Genomic DNA, 23158 nt, shown 5'->3' with positions numbered 1-23158 from the left:
CAACACTCAGGGACAAACTAGTTAAAGCCAAGGACGTACCACCAAAGGATTTGCAAAAAGGTGTCATTTACAAGACTACTTGTGATCATGGGTGTAGGAGCGCCAAAAATATTGGTGAAGGATGTCACCTGAACCTTCGGAGAGGGTGCAGGACCTTACCGCAGTGGAGGAGGGGGGGAATTTCGCCAACTCCTCCTGTTTTTTTTCTCGCAAATGTCTCACGCCATTATCATCTAATTAACGCCAACTTTTCAGTACATGCCTAAAATTGAATTTTTAGGTATCCAAGCATACCTCTGGATACCTACCAAAGGTATCCACTATCCAAGCATACCTTTGGAACCTGAAGGTATGCTCCACTGCTCTTTTTTCGTGACCAAAGTCTTACAACCCTTACAACTTTCCCACGAGTAAAAACAAGCCAATATATTTTGATAATCACGGCATTTACTGAGACACATTTACACTTTTACCAACTTCAGTACAGTTTTCGGCTTTACCTATCATTACGGAGCGAGCGAAGCGAGCGAAGTCTTTCCTTAGATTAACGGAAATTTCTGAGTATGAGCCGCCGGCCGTGGTCACGATTCTGCGACGCTTATATCTCAGCAACCACTTGACCGATTTACACGCGGTAATTTTTGTAGGGTAGCTTCATTCCTTCTACCAAGTATTGGACTATTCCCGATGCATGTGGCTGACCCCTTATGCACATGCCACGTGCAAAACGAAGAGGTGTCACTTTTGTAATTGTTGCAATATTTCGGTAACTACTTGGCCGATTGCGCTGAAAGTTGGCATGTAGGTAGGCACCCACTAGGCAATGCATATCCATGTGCCAGAGTTGGGGTGCTGCTGCACGTGCGCACGTGCAGGGGTCGATTCCAGATCTCGAGAATGGCTGGACCGATGGCGCTCAAATTTGGTACACAGTTAGGGACCGGTTAGTAGGGTGCCGTGCAAAAGTCAGTTCGGGCCCATTTTGCACGTGCGCACGTGCAGGGTGCCGCTTCCAGATCTCGAGAACGACTGGGCCGATTGTGCTCAAATTTGGCACATCGCTAGAGACCGGTTAGTAGGGTGCCGTGCACAAGTCAGCTGGAGGTACCCCGTCGAAATTTCGCACGTGCAAAGCTCACCCTCTCGCTCGCTCCGTTAGTCGCCCCAAAAGGCGTTATACTGGTTTATTAAATGGCGTGAATTGTGAAGAAGGTGGGCATAACACTTCATAACTGAAAGGATGGGGTAATTGGGTACCTGTTGCCGTTTTAGCCTTTTTGTTCATCCCATTCGGCATTGCTTTTCTTTTTTTAACATTAAATCGACCGTCGAACCCAATCGTTCTAGCATTGGTGAAGACCCTCACCTGCATTGCTCAAGATTGGTGAAGGATCCTTCACCAATCTAAAACTTTGGTGAAAGGTATTCTTCACCAAAGAGATACGTTGCTACACCTATGCTTGTGATTGTGGTGCCACGTATGTTGGCGAGACCGGGCGTCCTAAAAGCATGCGACTTAAAGAACACGTAGCAGCCATAAAGCATGGGAGGTCAGACACATCCCCTTTAGCTGAACACTGGCTCCAGTGTCGCCAACCATTTGACCCAGGTCAGGCTAGCACGCTGGCGGTCGAGCCAACATGGTCCCGCCGTGTCGTAAGGGAGGCCATCGAGATTCGATTATGCAACCCATCACTGAATCAGGGTGTCGGAAAGTTCTCGCTTAGCCCTATATGGGATAGTGTTTTGAAAAAGTAGACCTACTGGAGTACGAACTGTCTGTAAGTTGTGTCACGTGTTTTAGCATCGATCATTTTGAGAATTTCGTGGATGGCAGTAGGTATAGCATGATTATTGTTTGTTTTTGAATCGCATTGCCCCTTTGAAGACCTGTCAATAAAGGTCGAAGTACAGGGAAAAATAGCTTCTTTACACCCAGAGTCAGTCCGCTAAACGATTTATTATCAGATATTGGCTCCTTCAGATGAGTGCCTACTCCAGTCACTACTTATATCCAGTAGCCAGTAGCCACTCAGATGATTTGGTATCAATCAGGTGATAAGCGTACTTTCAGACGACCAGGGGCCCCCAGTCGACCAGGGGTTCCCAGGCGACCAGGTCCTCCAGATGACTAGGGGCCCCATTGCCCCAGGCGACCAGGGCCCTCCAGGCGACCAAGGGCCAATGCGATCAGGTCCCCAAAGCGATCAGGGGCCCCCAGGCGACCAGGGGGCCCCCATGCGACCAGGGGCCCCATGCGACCAGGCCCCCGGCTACCAGGGGCCCCCAGGCGACCAGGGGCCCTCTAGTTGACCAGCGGCCCTCAGGCGATCAGGGGCCCCCCAGGCGACCAGGGGATCCCAGGCTACCAGGGGCCCAAGGCGACCAGGGTCCCCCAGGCGACTAGGGGCGACCGGGGGCCCCAGGAAACCAGGGCCCCATGCGACCAGGCCCCCCGGCTACCAGGGGCCCCCTGGGCGACTAGGTACCCCCAGGCGATCAGGGGCCTCAATATCATGCAACCAGAGGCCCCCCATGCGACTAGGGCCTCCTAGGCCGACTAGGGGCCACAGACTATCAGGGGCCCATACGACGAGGCCCCCGGCTATCAGGGCCCCCTAGGCAACTAGGGGCCCCCAGTCGATCAGGGGCCTCATGCGACCAGAGGCCCCCATGCGACCAGGGCTCCCTAGGCGACTAGGGGCCACAGGCTATCAGGGGCCCCCATGAGACCAGGCCCCCGGCTACCAGAGGCCCCCTAGGCGACCAGGGGCCCAGGAAACTGGGGGCCCTTGGATGACTGCAGGGGCCCCTCGGGTACCCAGGGCACATAAATGAAACTTTAATATCAATTTTTCTTCCGAGTAAAAGACGTTTTATCCAGTGTTTAAAAAATATCCTGGGGCCTGAGGGGCCCCCTGAGCGCCTTCGGCGCTCAGGGGGGGCCTTAGCCCCCGTGGCCCCCCCCCTTGGGTACGTCACTGCCTTGGCTATGCCACTGCAGGTGAGAAACGTTCTTCCAGGCGACCAGGGGGCAGGGGCCAGGCGACCAGGCCCCCAGGCGACCAGGGGCCCCCAGGCGACTAGCCCTCAAGCGACCGGGGCCCCCTAGGCGACCAGGGGCCCCAGAAAACCGGGGGTCATCGGATGAGTGCAGGGGCCCATTGGGTCATCAGAAGGCCAGAGAAATGAAACTTCGATATCAATTTTCTTCCGAGTAAAAGACGTTTTATCCAGTGTTTGAAAAAAATATCCCGGGGCCTGAGGGGCTCTCCCATGGCGCGTTTTGCGCTCAAGGGAGGGGCCATTGCCCCCGTGGCCCCTCCCCCTTGGCTACGCCCCTGCCGATATTGTTATTCATGGACAAAGCCAGCTAAATCTCTAAATACGGCTGAGCTGAACAAATAAGCAAGAATCATTACCGGTTCGGGTAGCCTTTACTACAATGTATTATGTTAGTTAGCCCTCGCCCGATGAGGGGGGTTGATGCACCCCCCTAAGGTTTTTCACAAATAACGTAAAAACGGCGGCGCTCAAATTTCGCATACCCTCTGGGGCAACCTTTTGGCACTTGTCCTGAAAATTTCAGGTCTCTAGTCTTTTCAGGTCAGGTCACCAGGTCACAAACCCGGTACAAGGTCAGGGGAAAATTGGACTAACAGTTTAGCGGCAACCGAATGCCAGAGTTTTTCGTTGATAGCGTGAGTTCTATAGCACGTAGCGCTACCAAATTTAAGACACGACTTGGAGCATCTGTTTGTCACTTGGCCTTGGAGTTTTAGGTTCCAGTGACCCGAGGTCAGGTCACAAGGTCACAAAAACTGGTGCACTGTCAAAATAGCAAGAATACCGAATAAGAATACCTACCTACCACGCAGTTTGCAGAGGGCTGTAAATGTAACTCTGGAACGAATCGCTCGAGCATTGCTAACCATAAAACATACGACAAACGTTAACTTTGCAAACTATCATCTTATTTGCAATAACGGCACTGCTTATTTCGCCTCACCCCCGCCCCCCCCCCGGTAACAGGTTATGAAATTGGTTGAACCCCAAAACAGTGGCTGGATCCACCCTTGGGCAGGGGAGTAGCGAAAATTTTGCCCACCCAGTGAAAAATCCTTAGAGGAGGCCCTGCTAGGGTACCCCCAAATCCTGTTTTCTCATCGGATTTAGGCCACTTATTTTTTCGTCACAGCCCTGAAACGATAATTTTTTTAACTAAAAAAGAAAAAGAAAAAAGAAATGGCAGCCCACCCAACCCGAGCCTTATATTACTTTGAAAACACTTCAAATTGCTTTTGTCGACCAGTTAGACCGCTCCGGGTCGGCGCTTGGCGCAGCCTTCGCGGGCTGGAAGGTGTCGGTTGGACTCCCTGCCGTTCGGCCCCTGATCAAGCTAGAGCTCGCGGAAAAAACAAGCGTGTTGCCCGTGAGTGACGAGACGAAGCCTATGATACCCGATTTTAAGGTCCTTGGTCATTGGTTGACCTTCCAGGGCGGTGTTTCACGGTCGCGCTGACGCCTGACAGCCGCTGCCAGCGCATTCCGCGAGCTAAGGTCAACCTTCGGTAGTCTTGTGGGTTTGGCTTGTTGATGTCTCCATTGAAACCAAAAGTGTCATCAGTGCTGGCAGCGGCTGGTAGCGTGCCGTGAAACACCGCCCAGGTCAGATCACAGACCCAAAAGACGGGAAAATCAGGACATGTCAGAACCTCCTAAAGTAAGGCTGTAATAGTTTTGTTTTGTGCTGATCAAGAATTTCATGTTAGTTTGGATCATAGATGATGTCTTCATGCGTTTAGGCCATGTCGGGGTAGGTCAGGTCAGGTCAACCAGTAGGGGTACTTTACTTATGGGCGTCCGTATAGCAGGTGTCCACTACCACTGGCAGCTACATACGAGTACGTAACATGATACGAAGGCATCAAAACTACTTCGTAAATGTTCAAATGGTTGCTAAATGCTAAATTCAAAATCAGCTAAACGAAACTATCCTATGAAACATGTTAAACTCGGAAAAGTGCACCGAGGTCATCAAAGGTCAATGACCTGACTTGACCGTAAGGTGACATTGACATCCACCCTAATGCATGTGAGCAACATCATATCACATGTTTGAGCAGGGACCGCGGATTCAAATTATCGTAGGGTGTGCAAGATGTGGCGATTGGGCCCCCATCTCACGCCGGGCCCCTTCCAAAAAGTCAGCGCCGCCACTGCTCCGGAATAAGCCGGTTCTAAGGAAGCGGGGCGGGAAAACCTTCAAAATTGACGGTCGTAAGATGACTGAGCGAGCATCTTACGGTCAGGAGATGCATTAGCAGAGTAAATGCACATGCATGCATGCAACGTGATCCAAATCGATCTCCGATTTTCCCAAACAGGCCCCTAAAGGCTTACAGTGACCTTCAAGGGCCCCTACGGGCCTTAGAGAGCCCTTTTGCACAGTTGATGTTGGTACACTTCTTTTTATCATGGATTACATGAATTAGTTTAAAAATAAAACACGGCCGGCAGGATGTTTGGGCCCATCGATTTGGCCCCTATGACCTATGGGGGTCTGGCCTCCGGCCCCCTTAGCTTCCCCATTGCTCTACGGCCCACACGCTGGCTTTGGAGCCCCATAAAGGCCGCACGCCAGCTCCTGAGACCCAACGCCGGCAATTCTAAGGGTCACCGGCGCACCGCACACGGTCTTTGAAGGTCCCATAACGGCCTCTGGAATACCTCATGTACATAGAAATATGGATGCCCACGCCGCTTCTTGGGCCTCCACACCGGGCTCTTTGACACCGTTCGCCGGCTCCATGGGGTACCAACTACTACCAAGCAAGCTCGCCTGGAGGTCCCCCACCGTCTCTTGGCGCCCGAGTAGCCTCGATGCCTGAATAGGGCCCCGAGACATCGACCTTGGCCAAAAAGTGTTCGTGTAGGCCCTCAGAAACTGGTGTGAGCCCTGAGATTACTGTGTGGGCTACTCAGGCACTTTTGTCGGGTCATCATGCATCGATTTGAGTCCGAGCTAGTGAGGGTTATCAAAAGCATCCTTTAGCCCTGCGACTTCAGAGGTTGGTGTGAGATCCTAAAAAAGAAAGTGAGGGCACTCCGAGGCTTGCAAAGGGCTTTTCCTCGGAGGTCGGCCTTGGCCAAACGGCGTTCCTCAAACTGGTGTAGGGCGCTGAGATTACTGAATGTGACTCTCGAGTATTGGCATGGGGCCCTCCCTCAACTATCAGCACGGAGCCCTCAGGAGCCGGTAAGGGCTCCTCTGCGGCATGCATAAGCCATCCGATCTCAGAGGCCGGTGTGAGATCCTAAACAAGAGCTGAGTGCACTTAACCCGCGCCGGGCCGGTGCTCTGAGATTCCGCGCCGGGCCGGGGGGGGGGGGGTGTCTGAACACCCCCCCTTCTAACTCGGCTCCTGGGCCACGTAGCGACACGCGGTAAGCGGCAATCGAAAGAACGTCCAAAATAAGGACGAAAACACTTCGGTCATTTTTTGGGTCAGGTCAAAGGTCAGGTCACCAGAGGTCACCAAAGGTAAAATGTTGACTATTTCAACATTTTGGAAACTGCCAACGGCTATCTCGGGAACCGATAGAGCTACAGCGCCGCGGAAAAGCGCATTCGATAGCCCTTTTACAGGCCTTTCTGAGTAATGTTCTCAGATTTGACCTCAGGTCAACGGTTTAGCCTCCAGAGGACAAAAACTCCAAAAATAGCCGTTTTTACGAAAATCGGTTTTTCGGCGATAACTTTTCACTCAAAAGAGCCATGACATTACTTTTGCCAGCATCGTGTTCCTCTCGTCGAGACGCGTCGAATGAACTATAAGTTGACCTTGAAAGGTCAACTTGAAAATTTGACCTCAGGTCAAGGTCATGACCTGACCGGAAAAGGTCATGTTGCATATCAGTCGATCCGCAACGTCGAGCCGAACACATCTAAGGCGTTTTCAGCGCTCTAGGACGCATCTATCAGAAGTTATTAGCGAAAAACTGTTAGATTCTGTTCGTGACCTGAGATGACCTCGGGGACATAACGAGGGGTCACAGTTGCCATTTTCTGGTTCAGTGTGTCAATTTTACCTACATCTCGATGTTTGAGAGTGTCTAGAATGGCGTTCGTGCAAAACAGACGCTTTTCAATTTTCTCCCATTGACTTATAATGGAGAGGCCGCAAAATTGACCTGACCTTAGGTCACCGATATAAAAATTCCGAGATATACATTTTGTAGATACTGTTGCTCTAATCAATCGCTGAAAGTTTCAAGGCAATCGATCAATCGGTGTAGCTATGACGAGTATTCTTATTTTTTTCTGAGGTGAGGTCATTTGGCGTGACCTGGTGACCTGACCTAAGGCGACCTGGGTCTGAAATTTTCACAACATGTGCGGAAAAGATGTACGAACAGGTATGCCAAAAACGGCGGCGCTCCGCGCCGCCGTTTTTGAGATATCTGCGAAAAATCGCAGGGGGGGTGTTCAAACACCCCCCCCCGGCCCGGCGCGGGTTAAAAACCTGCGTAGGGCCCTCAGAGATCAGCTTTGACCAGACGGCGGTCGTGGACGCCCTTAGAAACTGACGTAGGGGCCGCCTCAGTCGGTTGGCCCTCTCACATCAGCCTGGGGATCTCAGGAATCGGCCTGGGGCCCTCAAGAGCCGGTTAGGGTCCTCGGAAAGTGGCATTATACCTTGAGATAGCTGTGTAAGGCCCTCGGATAACGGCTTGGGGCCCTCGGGCATCGGCCTGCGCCCCCGGGCATTGGCCAGAGGTCCTTGGATATCGGTCTGGGGCCCCTCAAGAGCCGGTGAGGGCCTTCAGAAACTGGTATGGGGCCCTGAGATAACTCTGTGGGCTTTCAAGTGCTGATGCAGGACCCTTAGGCATCGGCCCCTAGCGGGGTTAAGGAGGGCAGGGTGCAAGGGGCCCTCAAGAGCCGGTTAGGGCCCTCAGGAACTGGCGTGGATCCCTGAGCTAGCCATGTAGGTACTCAGACACCGGCGTGGGACCTTTAGACATCGACTTGGGGCCCTCGGGCATCGGTTTGGGCCCTCAAGAGCCGGTGGGAGCGCTGAAAAATGGCGTGGGTGGGGTTCTGAGATAACCCCTGAGATAACACTAGAACCTGTTCACGCCTTCAGGCACCGGTGCGGGACCATCAGGCTCGCGCTGGGGCCCTCGAGAATCGGCTTGGGACACTCAAGCGCCAGGGCCGCATGGGCCCCCACAACGAACTGTGGGTGTGCAAAAATAGGTGTTTGCACACCCTCAGGATTTTCAGGGTGTGCAATTGCACACCCTGCCCCCCGGAAACCGCGGTCCCTGTGTTTGAGCGTTTTAAACCACGAAAAGACTGTAAACGCGCGGATAATGTGAGCCGACATATACGCCGAATCGCGATTCCGGCCAAACATGGCCTCAAACATGGCCAAATAAATGGTGCGTTCGGAGAGGCACATTCCACGTGGAATCCGTTGAATATTCCATGCGCGCGGAATATTCCCGGAGATTGCCGCCGTTCAGAGAGATATGCCTCCGAACGCGGCACGGGGAATATTCCCGGGGACGGTGAATATTACATGCTCTCCGAACGCACGGATAGTCTCGAGAAATAGGCCACAGGTCAAAGGTCACTTGGGTCAGGGTCATGAAGTTTTCAGACTTTGTCAACATGAGAGTACGTAAGTTTCGTCGCGATCGGCTTCATGATAACTTACACGATAACTTCACACGTCGATCGAGAGGTAAAGTATGCAATAAGAACTTCTTGGGTGAAGACAAGACCAACACTTTTATCAAGCTCACATATTTTTAATGATACGGTATTATCTCTCTACCTACTACGCTACCTTCTCACATTCATTTTTCTTAAGTGTTTTTGGGGACCAAAATATATGTTGCCCCCCTTTCAGGCTTGGGGGGCATGACCCCGTGGCCCCCCTGGATCCGCTAGGCCGAAACTAACTAGGCCGTTTTCAAACGGTCTGATATTTCAGGTCATGGTTTGCAAACGGCCAGTGTTTTCAGGCTGTTTCATATGGCCTGACTGGACCAGGCCGTTTGCAAACGGACCAAATTTTCATATGGCCTGTAACATATATTCATATTTCAACATCTGTTGTAGCATCAAATGCTGATGAGGTGCACTCAAAAGCTGGAATTGGTCCTCGGATGCCGTAAGGACCCTTTTAAGAAATAAGTGACCCGACTGACCCCATAGAGATTGGCCTGAGCTCTGATCGAAATAAGTCTTTTACTGTTTCGCAGGAAGGGACAAAAAGGTCCCTCATATGCTTCTTGTGCAATTACCAAACAAAACAAGGTTTTTTCAACGCAAACTCAGTGAGTGTTCCTAAAAAATTTATTGCGCATATTCCGTGAATGAAAAATTGCCGGGTCATGTCAGGTCAGGCTGCCAGAGCAAGTTTATTAACTTGACAGTTGTCAGTTCAATCGATATGTATGCAATAAGACCTTCTCGGGTGACGACAAGACATGACGACACTTTATGAAGGCAGCTAGTAAACCCGGTAGTTTCTCCTTAGGCGCGGGAACCGGGGGGAGGGGCCAGTGGTGGCAGCTTGCCCCCCCCCCCCCCCAACTCTGGGGCCGTGCGGGCGGTTCCCCCACAACTTTCAGACGGAATACCGCCCTTTTTTGCCAATGTTTTCTTTTTTGTTGAAAAAGCCAAGGGATGAAAAATAAGTGGCCTAAAATCGGTGAGAAAACTAGATTTGGGGGGACCCTAGGCTGATCTCTATTATGGTGTGCCCCCCCCCCCCCAGTCTGAAAGTAGTTCCCGCGCCCCTGGCTTTCTCTACGCTATTGAATCACGCTGCTGATTCTAGTAGGTATAATCTACTACGCAACACCTTCTTACATTAATTTTTCTTCAAGCGTTTTGGGGGGGCCAAAAGATATGTTGGCCCCCCCTTTCAGGCTTTTGGGGGGGCCATGGCCCCGGTGGCCCCCCCCCCTGGATCCGCCAGTGCATCTCTATGATCAATTGCCTCCCCCAAAACACAAACACAGGATCGCCAACGGACGCCCCCACGTCTTCCAGCAAGACTCCGCCCCGGCGCACAAGGCCAGGACGACGCAGGCGTGGCTGCTCAACAACGTCCCTCACCACTGGTCGCCGGACTTGTGGCCGCCCTCCTCACCTGACTGCAACCCCCTCGATTATTTCTTCTGGGGCGTGATCGAGGCCAAGACCAACAAGCACGCACACAATACCGTCGACTCTCTCAAGGCCGCCATCGTGGCAGAGTTCGCCGCCGTAGACAAGGACACGGTCGCCAAGGCGTGCGAATCATTTCGCCCTCGGCTTGAGATGGTCGTCGCCGCCGACGGCGGTTACATCGAGTAGAAGTGCAGCATATGACTCGAACTGGTGCTGAATAAAATGCCAGGCCTGTGTGTGCAATATTCATACTTTCATAGCCGATTTCGTATTTTGCCTCTCAAGTGTCGGATTTATCTGCAACACCCTGTAGATATAGTGCAAACAATGAGAGTAGCATAAGTAGTTTCATAGACTACTGTATTATGCATATACTTATCGCATATACATATTATGTTCATATTCACATTCTACATATGACTGCTGGCGCTAAAAATTGCTGTGCGGCCGCTCGGCTATGTCAGTGTAGGCTGTGTCAGTGTCTGACACTCTGGTGTCAGTGGTGCAGCGGGGAGCTGGCGGCAGCTCTGTCCGACTGCAGCCAGCTGACACAGCTCTGTCCGACAGGGCCGGAGGTGACGGAGCCGAGGTGGCCGGGACGGTACGGGGGCGGTCTGTCAGTGTCGCTCCAGGGGGTGGCTGCCGACACCATCAGTTACCTGGCTGACCTGGGACGGACGGTCACACGACTGTATATATACGGTGAGCAGCGGCAGCACGGACAGGCCGCTGATATACGAGATCAGCGAATGGCGGACACCGAGTAACGGTGTGCCGTTGTCGGACCTTATGGAAACAGGTGTGATACATAGCCAATGTGCTTTGCGAAATAATGAAGCCAACTGAGCTCCAAAATGGAGGATGACTGTTCAATCAGTGACATATTCGTTGAGACTTAGTTATATATACACATAATGATTGTAATGCAATGTTCAATGCAGTTCAATGCATTGGCTGAACTGATTGCAGATCATTAGTAGGTACCACTCTTTATCATCGTCTACCGTATTCATAAAACCATGCGAATTGATAGCTGTTTCGTTTTGTTTTTCCATATATCAACATATATTTCTACCAACTGATCCTGTCTGTATGTGTGTCTGTGTATTTTCCAGACTGTCGTGATCTCACGGCCGGCAGTCTGGAGCCCCTCACCAGGTGCCCTGGGCTGTGGAATCTCACCCTGTCCGGCGGCGTCCCTGACGCCGTGCTGGACAGTCTCAGAGGCTGCCCCGAGCTGTGGGACCTTACACTGGGGGACCGCCAGCGGCCGGCAGAGACGGCCTTCACAGCAGCAGCGGTCACCAGGTCAGTCAGCAGACACTGGCGAGGGGTGTCCTGTCAGACACTGATACTGACACAGTGATACTGACACATACACACTGACACACTGACACTGACACACTGACACGCTGACACACTGACACTGACACACTGACACTCACACACTGACACTCACACACTGACACTGACACACTGACACTGACACAATGACACTGACACACTGACACTGACACAAACACACCGACACAGAAATACTGACACACTAACACTGACTCGTACGTCCGGCCGGCTGGTGCCGCTGTGTTTGTGTGTGACGGCTCTGCTGCTCTGCTCTGTTACAGACTGGTGAAGTCGTGTCGGACCCTGGAGTATCTGTACCTTCACTGCACGGCAGACACCACCCGGGCCGTGCTGACCGCCCTGAAGGAGGCGGACCTGCGGCGCAGTAATGGCTGGCCCCGTACCATCCGTCTCAGTGTCCCCGGTAGGTGAGAGGGCGCCGCGCGCCGCGCCTCTGACCAGTCAGTCCCTCACAACAGACGCTGCACGGCGCCACCGGCCTCTCAGACACACACACTCGACCACCGCCGCAGGCCATGTCACGGACGGTGATGTGACGCGTCACGGCCACCAGGGCCGATGGTGACGTCACGTCAGCCGTCTGTCCTGTGTGTGACGTCACTGGCCGGCGGTGTGTGGACATGGCTGTACCGCTGTCTGTGTGTCTGTCTGTGTGTGACGTGTCCACCTCAGACGTGTCTCTGCTCTGTCCACAGGGGAGCTGTACGATCAGCTGAAGAGCCAGCAAGGCGGTGGGGTCAAAGTGTATCCGTGGGAGGATTGATGCGCTGCACTACCGACCGTGCAGTGATGATCAGCACTCAGCAGAGGTCGAGCCAGTCGGCCGGGGCCGCCAGCTGACTGCTGCCGTGTGTGCTGCACCAGCCGGCACTGAGAGCGGCGCCGGTCAGCCGGCACACGGCCCCCGTGTCCGCTCTAGTGTAGTGATGTAGTCGTAGTAGTAATAGTGTAGATGTAGTAGTAGCACACGGATGTGATGTAGTGGGTAATTACCCGGCCGGGTATTGTGGGTAGTTTACTGGACGGATATGATCTAGTGGGTAATTACCGGGCGGGTATTGTGGGTAATTTGACGAGAGATATGACCTAGTGGGTAATTACCGGGCGGGTATTGTGGGTAATGGGACAGTGAAAAGTGATGTGATTGAGTGTAGTAACTGATCGTGACATTGTCATATTTTGTATATGGAACCCACATCTTAGCTTAGCTGTATAAATGGGGGCCCTCCCGGACCGTCCGACTCGGTTCACCACGCCTGGTCCGCCCGGCGGCACGGCCGGCCTCGGTCACGTGACCGCCTCCCCCGGTGGAGTCGGACGGCTCGGTCACGTGACCGTCCCCCCCGGTGAAGTCGGACGGCTCAGTCACGTGACCGCCGTGCCGGGTCGGCTCGGCGGGCAGTCGGACGGGGACGCTGTCTCACCCGGCACCGAGGTGCACAGTAGTGATGTCAATTACAGAAAATCAGAATACCGATACCTAACTAAATACCAACGAAAATCCCGGGAAAATACCGAAACCAAACCAACTTGGGAAAATGAGGGAAATACCAACTTTTTACCTATTTCTTAGCCTCTTATACATAACTTAGGGTTCATGATACCAACAAAATACCAAACACATTACGATTGAAATACCAAGTACCAAGTTGGTATCGGTTTGGTATCGGTAGGTATACCAAAACGTTGGTATCCGATTGACATCTCTAGTGCACAGCGCGCCATGTTGAGTGCTCTGGATGCGTGTTGTGGCACTCACACGGACAGGTATATATCAATATACTACTGGATAGGCCGTCCGAGCTGTATAGGCGGTGTCAGTTGAGACGGCGGCTCACAGCCGCGCCCGCCCGGCCGCTCCGGCAAGCGGGTGTCTGTTCTACTCTCTGTCTACTATACATACACGAGAGGAGTTGCTTGAGCTGTATCATATATGTAGCCTTCAATAAACCAATGAGCAGTGTACCGAGTGTTTGTCCGGCTGCACCGTCCGCCTCGCCCCGCTGTGTACCGTCATTTTCCGCCCCGCCCCGCTGTGAGCCGTCATTTTCCGCCCCGCTCCGCTGTGAGCCGTCATTTTCCGCCCCGCCCCGCTGTGAACCGTCATTTTCCGCCCCGCCCCGCGCGGTCACAGACAGTCCGCCCCGGCGGAGCGGAGCGGCAGTCTCCGTACACCGTCTCCGTACCCGTCATATACGGACCGTACAGCGGCCGTACACACTGCAGACATTGCAGTGACACACACACGGAGACACACGGAGACACGGACAGACACGGAGGCACCTCGACACGGAGACACGGACATACGCGGAGACACCTCGACACGGACATGCACGGTCCCCGGCTTCTGTCCGGCCATATCCACTCGAGCTACAGCGAAACAGGTGATGAGTGAAAGTCAGAACTACTCGACTGATGTGGTATTATAATCAGCACCAAGTCCCCGGGTGAGACTAAATGCTTACTTCGAAATCTAAGCTGCGTTGCGGCATTGGCGGCTATGTGCGGCGTGTATGCCGCATGATTAGTAAGCGGCGACCACTAAATTAAAAATTCAATAGCTTCGACCTGTTTTCAATGGATAACACTGCATACCAAAAATGTCCATCGCTCTCGTCATAGGATATTTAGATTTAAATAACTAACTTATCTACATCATTGTTTTGAACCAAATTAATACTCAGCCGCGAACGTATAAGGTATAACCCCTTGCCGTTTCGCTCCTGATCAAGCTAGAGCTTCGCGGAAAAAACGAGCGTGTTGCCCGTGACGAGAGAAAGCCGATGATACCCAATTTTAAGGTCCTAGGTTATCGGTTGACCTTCCAGGTCAGGTCAATGACCCAAAAGGCGGGAAAATTGGGACCTGTTAGAACGTCGTAGTGTGGCTGCTATGGGGTTTTTCGGGGTGCTGATCACGAATATCATGCTAGTTTTGATCACAGATGATGTCTTCATTCATTTAGGCCAGGTCGGGTTAGGTCAGGTCAGGTCAACCAGTAGAGGTCCTGCCAGGTATTTGTAGTAGGTGTCAACCGCCTCTGACAGCCTCGTAACATGTTACGAAGGCACCAAAACTACTTTGTAAACGTTCATGTGGTTGCTTAAAGGAAGGGTGCCACCTTCCGAAATTTTTGTTCTATGTATCTATTTTACTTATTTGAATTTTTAGACGTGGTTAGCGCGTCCACAATATACAAAAAACCGAAACATTGCATTTAATACATTGGCCAAAAAAAAGATCGTTGTTTATATCACCACTACAACTCAAGGTCGTTTGATGTGGCAGCTAGGACGGCTGGCATATCCTGTTGTCATGGCAACATATCATTCTGCCATTTGCATTGATGGCGCAACTGAGACAAAAAGATGAACAAATAAAAAGAAAGAAGATAACATGATTTGAACTAAAGGTTTCATCAAAAGAACATCAGAAAGAACATCAGAAAAGAACATCAAATAAGTCGAGTAAAGGTTTTTCCTTTACAATGCTTAAGAGATCTATGGAACCCTTCACCCTTCATGCAACTTACTAGAAAAACTACCCAATTAAAATTTTAAAACTTAAGTGTATACCATAAAGAAAAAATATACCCTTTCAAAATGATAAAACATGCTTCAAAAGTATAACTTTTATACATACCTTTGCTGATTTCATGTTTTATAAAATACCCTTAACACGACGAGGAAATAGTGCTGAAGATTTTTGCCTGCTTATATGCTGGCAGCAAAACTGGCAAATGATAACTTCACGTGCGGATTCAATGCTGACCGTCTCGAGCATAGGTAAGTGAAGCCGGTTTTTAGGTTCATGTGAGGCTAATCTTGTAAAAACTGCGTTGTGTCCAAAAGGTGGCACCCTTCCTTTAATTCGAATTCAGCTCGAAAAAACTGACCTAGAAACATGTCAAACTCGAAAAAGTGAACCGAGGTCACCAAAGGTCAATGACCTGACCTGACCTTCAGGTGACCTTGACACCCACCCTAATGCATGGGGGCAACATCATATCACATGTTTGAACGCTTGAAACCACGAAAAGACTGCAAACGCGCTGCTAATGCGAGCCGACATACGCTGAATCGCGGTTCCGGCCAAACATGGTCTCGAAAAGTAGGTCACAGGTCAAAGGTCATTTGGGTCAGGGTCATGAAATTTTCAGGATGGGTGTTAAATTGATCAATGCGAGGGTACTGAAAGTTTCGTCGCGATCAGCCGCTTTTTAAGCGAGTTATTCGCGAAAAACCTTAGGGGGGTTGCATCAACCCCCCCCCCCCTGTGCGGGCGAGGTCATGTTTTGATAGCAAGACTGAAACAGACTTTTTTGGGTAGCCAGGAAATCGCATGCCAGAGCCTATTCAAATTCTTTTATCGGCCTTTATATGCACCAGTCGCATACAGGTACGGGATTTAGCATACGATTTCCAGACAATCGAACGACTGTTTGGAGACAACAAAGCAAGGAATGAGTGAGTTAAGTTGAAAGTATTAATTTGGTTCAAAATGATGATGTAGATAACCTAGTTATTTAAAGCTGAATATCTTATGACGAGAGCGGTTGGCATTTTTGGTATGCAGTGTTATTCATTGAGAACCGGTCGGAGCGTTTGAGTCTTTAATTTAGTGGTCGCCTCTTACTAATCATGCGGCATACACGCCGCACATAACCGCCAATGCCGCAACGTAGCTTAGATTTCGAAGTAAGCATTTAGTCCCACCCCAAGTCCCCCCGTCCCGTCCATGTCCGTGAAGTTAGCGTCAGCAACAGCAACGAATACAGCGTCGGATTCAGAATCGCTTCAAAAACTGCCATCAGGTCAATTGGGGGACGGGGAACACAAATATGACATTTATTTTGCCCTAGCTCCCTCCTTCATCCCTTAATCGTCCCTTAAAGGACGGGGCGCGTCAAAAGTGCCCCAAGGCTTCGTCTGATCGCCAAAATAATGTTCGCAATCGATTCCTCGGGTCAATATCTAACCTCACTCGAAGGTTCCAGACCTGTGGCTCCTATCCCTCATCCCTTAATCGTCCCTTAAAGGACGGGGCGCGTCAAAAGTGCCCCAAGGCTTCGTCTGATCGCCAAAATAAGTGTCGCAATCGATTCCTCGGGTCAATATCTAACCTCAGTCGAAGGTTCTAGACCTGTGGCTCCTATTCCTCATCCCTTAATCGTCCCTTAAAGGACGGGGCGCGTAAAGTGCCCCAAGGCTTCGTCTGATCGCCAAAATAAGGGTCGCAATCGATTCCTCGGGTCAATATCTAATCTCAGTCGAAGGTTGCAGACCTGTGGCTCCTATCCCTCATCCCTTAATCGTCCCTTAAAGGACGGGGCGCGTCAAAAGTGCCCCAAGGCTTCGTCTGATCGCCAAAATAAGGGTCGCAATCGATTCCTCGGGTCAATATCTAACCTCAGTCGAAGGTTCCAGACATGTGGCTCCTATCCCTCATCCCTTAATCGTCCCTTAAAGGACGGGGGGCGTCAAAAGTGCCCCAAGGCTTCGTCTGATCGCCAAAATAAGGGTCGCAATCGATTCCTCGGGTCAACATCTAACCTCAGTCGAAGGTTCCAGAATTGTGGCTCATATCCCTCATCCCTTAATCGTCCCTTAAAGGACGGGGCGCGTCAAAAGTGCCCCAAGCTTCGTCTGATCGCCAAAATAATGGTCGCAATCGATTCCTCGGGTCAATATCTAACCTCAGTCGAAGGTTCCAGACCTGTGGCTCCTATCCCTCATCCCTTAATCGTCCCTTAAAGGACGGGGCGCGTCAAAAGTGCCCCAAGGCTTCGTCTGATCGCCAAAATAATGGTCGCAATCGATTCCTCGGGTCAATATCTAACCTCAGTCGAAGGTTCCAGACCTGTGGCTCCTATCCCTCATCCCTTAATCGTCCCTTAAAGGACGGGGCGCGTCAAAAATGCCCCAAGGATTCGTCTGATCGCCAAAATAAGGGTCGCAATCGATTCCTCGGGTCATTATCTAACCTCAGTCGAAGGTTCCAGAATTGTGGCTCCTATCCCTCATCCCTTAATCGTCCCTTAAAGGACGGGGCGCGTCAAAAGTGCCCCAAGGCTTCGTCTGATCGCCAAAATAAGGGTCGCAATCGATTCCTCGGGTCAATATTGAACCTCAGTCGAAGGTTCCAGACCTGTGGCTCCTATCCCTCATCCCTTAATCGTCCCTTAAAGGACGGGGCGCGTCAAAAGTGCCCCAAGGCTTCGTCTGATCGCCAAAATAAGGGTCGCAATCGATTCCTCGGGTCAACATCTAACCTCAGTCGAAGGTTCCAGACCTGTGGCTCCTATCCCTCATCCCTTAACCGTCCCTTAAAGGACAACCCTTATTTTGGCGATCAGACGAAGCCTTGGGGCTCTTTTGACGCGCCCCGTCCTTTAAGGGACGATTAAGGGATGAGGGATAGGAGCCACGGGTCTGGAACCTTCGACTGAGGTTAGATATTGACCCGGGGAATCGATTGCGACCATTATTTTGGCGATCAGACGAAGCCTTGGGGCACTTTTGACGCGCCCCGTCCTTTAAGGGACGATTAAGGGATGAGGGATTGGAGCCACAGGTCTGGAACCTTCGACTGAGGTAAGATATTGACCCGAGGAATCGATTGCGACCCTTATTTTGGCGATCAGACGAAGCCTTGGGGCACTTTTGACGCGCCCCGTCCTTTAAGGGACGGTTAAGGGATGAGGGATAGGAGCCACAGGTCTAGAACCTTCGACTGAGGTTAGATATTGACCCGAGGAATCGATTGCGACCATTATTTTGGCGATCAGACGAAGCCTTGGGGCACTTTTGACGCGCCCCGTCCTTTAAGGGACGATTAAGGGATGAGGGATAGGAGCCACATGTCTGGAACCTTCGACTGAGGTTAGATATTGACCCGAAGAATCGATTGCGACCCTTATTTTGGCGATCAGACAAAACCTTGGGGCACTTTTGACGCGCCCCGTCCTTTAAGGGACGATTAAGGGATGAGGGATAGGAGCCACAGGTCTGGAACCTTCGACTGAGGTTAGATATTGACCCGAGGAATCGATTGCGACCCTTATTTTGGCGATCAGACGAAGCCTTGGGGCACTTTTGACGCGCCCCGTCCTTTAAGGGACGTTTAAGGGATGAGGGATAGGAGCCACAGGTCTGGAACCTTCGACTGAGGTTAGATATTGACCCGAGGAATCGATTGCGACCCTTATTTTGGCGATCAGACGAAGCCTTGGGGCACTTTTGACGCGCCCCGTCCTTTAAAGGGACCCTCCCACCTTAACATTAGTTTTGAGTTGAGATAGCCAAATTGGTGGCCATGGCCTGAAAATACCGGTTTGGGCACTCACAACATCGAAAAATGCTTTAATTCTGAGATATGGAATTTCAAACTTGCAGTTTTCGGATTCTAAGGGGCTAATGCATTGGTATGCCCCCTTAGAATTTGTGACGTCAGCGGAGGTCTAACGATTTTTAAATCTTTTACTAAAACGTTTGGTAGCACGCGGTGGTATATGCTGCTTTGCGCGCAACAAATGCCGCACTTTCAAATAAAGTCGCTAGGAACAGCGGAGATCCCAGAAAGTAAACAATAGTAAAAGTCTAATATCTTGAAAACCGGTGAATATTTTTCGATGAAATTTGGTAGATATTCGTTTTCGCTCTTCCTGAACCGAGCGACATCACTTTCATGCCAATTCATTAACTTTTTTGAAGGTGGGAGGGTCCCTTTAAGGGACGATTAAGGGATGAGGGATAGGAGCCACAGGTCTGGAACCTTCAACTGAGGTTAGATATTGACCCGAGGAATCGATTGCGACCATTATTTTGGCGATCAGACGAAGCCTTGGGGCACTTTTGACGCGCCCCGTCCTTTAAGGGACGATTAAGGGATGAGGGATAGGAGCCACAGGTCTGGAACTTTCGACTGAGGTTAGATATTGACCCGAGGAATCGATTGCGACCCTTATTTTGGCGATCAGACGAAGCCTTGGGGCACTTTTGACGCGCCCCGTCCTTTAAGGGACGATTAAGGGATGAGGGATAGGAGCCACAGGTCTGGAACCTTCGACTGAGGTTAGATATTGACCCGAGGAATCGATTGCGACCATTATTTTGGCGATCAGACGAAGCCTTGGGGCACTTTTGACGCGCCCCGTCCTTTAAGGGACGATTAAGGGATGAGGGATTGGAGCCACAGGTCTGGAACCTTCGACTGAGGTAAGATATTGACCCGAGGAATCGATTGCGACCCTTATTTTGGCGATCAGACGAAGCCTTGGGGCACTTTTGACGCGCCCCGTCCTTTAAGGGACGGTTAAGGGATGAGGGATAGGAGCCACAGGTCTAGAACCTTCGACTGAGGTTAGATATTGACCCGAGGAATCGATTGCGACCATTATTTTGGCGATCAGACGAAGCCTTGGGGCACTTTTGACGCGCCCCGTCCTTTAACCCTCGCCGGCCGAGGGGGGGGGCGGGTGCCGCCCCCCCCCATAGGGTTTTTTCGCGATAGCTCCGAACACGCTGGCGATAGAGAGCTGAAACTTGGCATACCTGACCTTTGATCCAAGCCGGATCTTTTGACACCAACTGCATTTTTGGGTCAGGTCAGGTCACTGACCTATGACGTCATAAGTGAACCTCTGCACGGTCCTCAGATGTCGCAACTTCGCAACGCCCTCACTGCCAGAGGAGATGTCACAGGGAAATGAAACTTGCAGGATCTAGTATCCATTATGAGTCCCACAACTTGTATATCTCGGATTTTTCCTAAAGGTCATATGAGGTCAGGTCATTTTCGTGACCTCACCATTATAAGTCAATGGGGAAAAATTCAAACTGCTATTCTGGCGCCGGGAACGATCTCCAACTATCTCAAGCACACAGAATCGTGATTTGATGCACTCCTTGCAAGGTTAGATGCGTCACTTTTGCAATGTTGACCTTGCGTGACGTCATTTATGACGTCATCAAGGTCAAATTAGTTTTTCGTCAATAACTCTTGATCAAATTGAGCTAGCGAGTCGGGAAAGGCACCAATGGACTCAGGAAGGCCTGCCGAATCGAATGATATGCGACATGACCTCTTTCGACCAACTTCGTGACCTGGGGGTGCTGACCTGACCTTGACCTGAGGTCAACACCCCAAGTTGACCTGACCCGGACAAAAAGTATATCATTCGACGCGCCTGAGCGAGGCGAACACGATGCTGCCAAAATCGGCGCTCTGCGGCCGTTTTTTGCGAAGTTATTCACCAAAAACTGAACCGTACCCTGAGGCACTTGACCTGACCTCAGAGGTCACCGGATGACCTAGGACCTTAAAATCGGGTACCAATCTCTGCGTCTCGTAACGGCGCACACGCTCGTTTTTTCCGCGACGCGCTAGCTCCACCAGGGGCGAAACGGCGAGGGGGGGGTCGTACCCGCCCCCCCCCCCCTCGGCCGGCGCGTATGTAGAAAACCAATAGGTCCGGCGAGGGTTAACCCTCGCCCGCACATGGGGGGGGGGGTTGCCACCCCCCCCCCAGGTAGTCTTTCTGCTCTGCACTCAACATTTTTAGAGCTAGAAAGCTGATTTTTCGTATAGCTGCTCGTCTATCCTTTCTTGATGTTCGCTGAAAATTTCAAGTTTCTGTGATTTTTGGTTTCGGAGATATGACCTTGTTTTTCAGGTCATGTCATGACCCAAATGACCAATTCTCAACATCTTGCGTTTGCCATGGGCCTTGTGAGCTTTTGACACCCTGATTTCGGCCTTTTTTGCCAGTCTTACCTCCCACCTATCATGGAACATGTTGTTCGACGATGTACAGGGGTCAAGGTCAGGGTCAAGGTCAACCTAGGTCATCTAAGATAATTGTGTTTTAGGCAAGCTGAATTTACTTTTTTTGAAGTTTTTTGACTGCATTTTTGGTAAAAGCTTCTCAGATCATGATTTCATGTAATATGGACCCAAAAATAATCGGTGCACACATCAGTATACACATAGACACACACAGATATACAAACACATATAATTGACCTTGACCTAACTTGACCTGAAATGACCTCAGCAGCAAAATTCTGGTCGGGTAGTGTGACAAAGAGGTTCTAGCTGGCTTGGCACCAGAAAACAGCATCGTCATCGGTATTTGATAAGCAGCGCACTTGATATCCAGCGGTGACCCAAAACAGCAACATTTTTTAGTTTGACCTGACCTGGAAGGTCAATGACTGACCTGAGAAGGTAAAACTGGGTATCATTGGATTCGTCTCTTCCCAAAGAATCTTTTTGGTCTTTACCGCTAAGCTCTATCTCCAACAGGAACGAAATGGCGCGGGGGGTGGCAACCACCCCCCCCCCCCATGTGCGTTCTAGGATGGGAAAATGGCATGTGCGGGCGAGGGTTAACCCTCGCCCGCACATGCCATTTTCCCATCCTAGAACGCACATGGGGGGGGGGTGGTTGCCACCCCCCCCGCGCCATTTCGTTCCTGTTGGAGATAGAGCTTAGCAGTAAAGACCAAAAAGATTCTTTGGGAAGAGACGAATCCAATGATACCCAGTTTTACCTTCTCAGGTCAGTCATTGACCTTCCAGGTCAGGTCAAACTAAAAAATGTTGCTGTTTTGGGTCACCGTTGGATATCAAGTGCGCTGCTTATCAAATACCGATGACGATGCTGTTTTCTGGTGCCAAGCCAGCTAGAACCTCTTTGTCACACTATCCGACCAGAATTTTGCTGCTGAGGTCATTTCAGGTCAAGTTAGGTCAAGGTCAATTATATGTGTTTGTATGTCTGTGTGTGTCTGTGTGTATACTGATGTGTGCACCGATTGTTTTTGGGTCCATATCACATGAAATCATGATCTGAGAAGCTTTTACCAAAAATGCAGTCAAAAAACTTCAAAAAAAGTAAATTCAGCTTGCCTAAAACACAATTATCTTAGATGACCTAGGTTGACCTTGACCCTGACCTTGACCCCTGTACATCGTCGAACAACATGTTCCATGATAGGTGGGAGGTAAGACTGGCAAAAAAAGCCGAAATCAAGGTGTCAAAAGCTCACAAGGCCCATGGCAAACGCAAGATGTTGAGAATTGGCCATTTGGGTCATGACATGACCTGACAAACAAGGTCATATCTCCGAAACCAAAAATCACAGAAACTTGAAATTTTTAGTGGACATCAAGAAAGGATAGAGGAGCAGCTATACGAAAAATCAGCCTTCTAGCTCTAAAAATGTTGAGTGCAGAGCAGAAAGACTGCCTGGGGGGGGTGGCAACCACCCCCCCCCCATGTGCGGGCGAGGGTTAAGGGACGAATAAGGGATGAGGGATAGGAGCCACAGGTCTGGAACCTTCGACTGAGGTTAGATATTGACCCGAGGAATCGATTGCGACCCTTATCTTGGCGATCAGACGAAGCCTTGGGGCACTTTTGATGCGCCCCGTCCTTTAAGGGACGATTAAGGGATGAGGGATAGGAGCCACAGGTCTGCAACCTTCGACTGAGGTTAGATATTGACCCGAGGAATCGATTGCGACCCTTATTTTGGCGATCAGACGAAGCCTTGGGGCACTTTTGACGCGTCCCGTCCTTTAAGGGACGATTAAGGG

Source organism: Amphibalanus amphitrite, unplaced genomic scaffold (genome assembly GCF_019059575.1).
Source record: "Amphibalanus amphitrite isolate SeventyFive unplaced genomic scaffold, NRLGWU_Aamphi_draft 000425F_arrow, whole genome shotgun sequence".
In the NCBI taxonomy this organism is placed as follows: domain Eukaryota; kingdom Metazoa; phylum Arthropoda; class Thecostraca; order Balanomorpha; family Balanidae; genus Amphibalanus; species Amphibalanus amphitrite.
This window is presented reverse-complemented; position numbering follows the sequence as displayed.